This window comes from Arachis ipaensis, chromosome B09 (assembly GCF_000816755.2).
Source record: "Arachis ipaensis cultivar K30076 chromosome B09, Araip1.1, whole genome shotgun sequence".
Taxonomy (NCBI): Eukaryota; Viridiplantae; Streptophyta; class Magnoliopsida; order Fabales; family Fabaceae; genus Arachis; species Arachis ipaensis.
In genome coordinates, this window is record NC_029793.2 from 8,177,432 (window position 1) to 8,180,393 (window position 2,962).

Here is a 2,962-nt window from a genome sequence, read left to right on the forward strand (position 1 = left end):
GTGCAAGCTTTCTGTGATGGCAATCTATTAGTCTCTTGTATTGAACCATACGCCTCATGAGATAGTAGCGCACTTCCTCACACATTGTGGGATGGGTGGTCATCCTTTTCTCTACTTTTTTGCTGATCCAGTGTTGGTCAGCTGCATTGCTTCCTAGATCTCTTGCACACATATGTTCACTCCAATATGTGTTTCCACACTGCAGCTGTTTATAGTAGGAGAGATAGGCAATTCAAGGACAATTCTCACCCTTGCAGCCAACTCTAACCCTTTTCCTGTTATTTTTAATCCAGACCAACTCCCTCCCCTCAGCAATAAATGAATCCTTCACAACCTCCTTGAATCTTTCTATTGTAGCAAATCTTGTTCCAAGCTCAAATCTGCCTTCTCCGAAGCCATACTGTTCACCAAACTCAGGCTAGTGTAGTTTGTTCCCTTCCTCCTCTGATGAGACAGGGGTATGCAGCTCCTTAGATTCATACTCGAACACAATGTCCTCATCCTCTGTGTCTATATCACTGACATACTCTGCAATGGCTGGCCTCATGCTGGGCTCCTTAGCAGGCCTAGCTCTATTGGGCTGTCTTTTTGGCCCACTTGTACCGGGCTGTTTAGCAGGCCTAGTGAACCTTGAGGAACCTTTTTCAAATGAGCCCACTCTTCTTGCTTTAAATCTCTGCATTTTAGACTTATGTGTTGCTTTTTTTTTTTGCTTTTGCTTTGGTTCAACCCCTTTTCTCGACGATGGAAACACTTGTTTCCTCTTCTCTTTGGCAGCTCTCATCCTTCTGCCCTCATCATCTTCACCACTCTCACTCCCACTTTGATAACCAGCAGGTGGTAGTTTATAAAGTTCATATTCTTCACTACCATCACTATCATCATCTGTAGATGAGTCATCCAACTTCTCCAAGTCATTTGGATCGACTTCTTCCTCAACCTCATCATTTTCTCACAATCACCATCTGCGATCTCAGGTTGATCAACAAGATGGTCAAAAAAAATGTAAAACTCATCCGTGTCTTTGTTCCTCAACTTAGCCTGTCGCATTTGGTTGATCCCTACATCCCTCCTCAGTACATGCAACCCTGACAAAATCCTTATACGATTGATACCCCAGTCCTTTGAACATCGTGATCAGATCTCTAAAATTGACAAAATTCAGGTCCATCGACGGAAATCTCTCAACTTGACCATGCAGATAAACTAACTCACTGGTAGGTACTCTTGAAAAATAGCCCCATGATGAAACATGGAAACACCAAATACATCAACCATCTGTAACATTTTTTAATACACAACACGACACAAAACCAACCCTTATTATCAAAATCTCCAAAACCTCACTAAACAATACCCAACAAATGACTAACCCCACAACTAATCAGCTACTACACTCACTTACAGTCCATATAAGTCCCATCCTACGACATTGATAACAAATAAATGCATAAGTAGAACAAATTTGAATAACAATGTATTTACCACTCTCTACAGCAGACGCAAGTAGCACCACGAAGCTTCAATGGAACTGCTTCACGGAACAGCAACGACGACAACACGAAGACGAAGCGTTGTATTTTTTGGAGGAAAAACGTAAGTGTTAGCGCTTCCTATATGGGCATATCTCATAAGAACTATTACACAACGTTTTTCGAAACGACGTCGTCTTAGTGCACAAGGACCACAATGTCCCATAACTTTTTTCCAGTGGAACACGCCAGCCCCATTCATAGTATGTTGAAGATGCGTACCCATTGCTACGCCACATAAGCGCCAGTAATCTGAATCCGTAACGTGTTGCAAAACAGATTGAACGAAAGGACCAATTTATACGACATTTTGAGAGATCAGAAATTGTTTTGTAGTTTTCAATTTTGAGAGAGTTAGATGTTTGCAAATTAAAAGCTCAGTTACCTATTTATCCTTTATCCTAAATAAATAAATCATTTGGAGAAACAATTATTTTGCTTCCATAGAATAAGTAAGAACTTCCCCCAAAATAAACGATATTCTCGCCACTACCAAAAACCAAATTGATATCCGTGGTAAATATTTCCTATGAACCAGGAACTATCTATCACTCTAGAATTTTGCTATGTTAAAAAGATTTAATGTATCTTAATATAAATTATATTCAAATACATTAAGCTTTTCAAGTACCAAAATTCTAAAATGATAGATATTTTAAAATTACAATGAAACTACAACCTTGGATCACCATTCACCAGGCAGCTAAATGCAAACATTTCTCCCATTGAATAGTTTCTGGCATTCCTTGTCTTTCACCTTGAAATGAACACTTGTTCTTTTGGCTGTTTCAGCAGTCAACAGTGAATATAGGAGTAAAAAGATTGCTGCAACATTTTCAGCCATCAATCCTTTTGACTTTTTATCTAAAAATTATCAGCATAAAATGCCTTATTTTAGTATGAATCTGAATCCTCCGAAATGAAGATATCTGTTAAGTAATTAAGCGAGGGTATAAACACCCCTAGATCACTAAAACTACAACTGTCAAATGATCTTCTCGCTTTATCACTCTACAAACCTCCTCATTCTAAAGAATCCAAATTCATTTCACATCAACTCCCAATTTATAGCCACTTAAACTAAAACTGTCTAAGCAAGCTAATAACTTGGATCTTTATTTCCTTTTCCTTCCTTTTACCCCATAAAAGAAACTAGAAAATATTAAGGAAAAAAAGGGTCTATATTCTGCTTCTTTTCTCCCCTTTTTTTGGGGTGAAAATGACTACAAAAGGAGAATCAAGATACAAAAAGTGTTTGAATTTCTATTTCACTGTGACCTATCTTCTAAAATTGACCACATATGAGTATACCCCAATCCTTTCCCAGTGAAACTATTACCGAGCACTAATCCTTGTTTATACAACAATGATCCAAGTATTGGGTTAACCTCCACCCCAGCATAAGCCAAGCCTGCTCCGCGATGTATCCT

At 38.6% G+C, this 2,962-nt stretch overlaps 1 protein-coding gene across 2 annotated transcripts in view; it reads right to left on the minus strand.

The window, feature by feature from the left end:
* Positions 2,284-2,962, minus strand: part of LOC107618300 (F-box/FBD/LRR-repeat protein At1g51370) — a 4,540-nt gene continuing 3,861 nt past the window's right edge. For both annotated transcript variants that reach the window (XM_016320323.2, XM_016320324.2), the window contains exon 4: positions 2,284-2,960. The gene's annotated coding sequence lies outside the window, so the exon portion shown is untranslated. The remainder of the gene's footprint in view (positions 2,961-2,962) is intronic.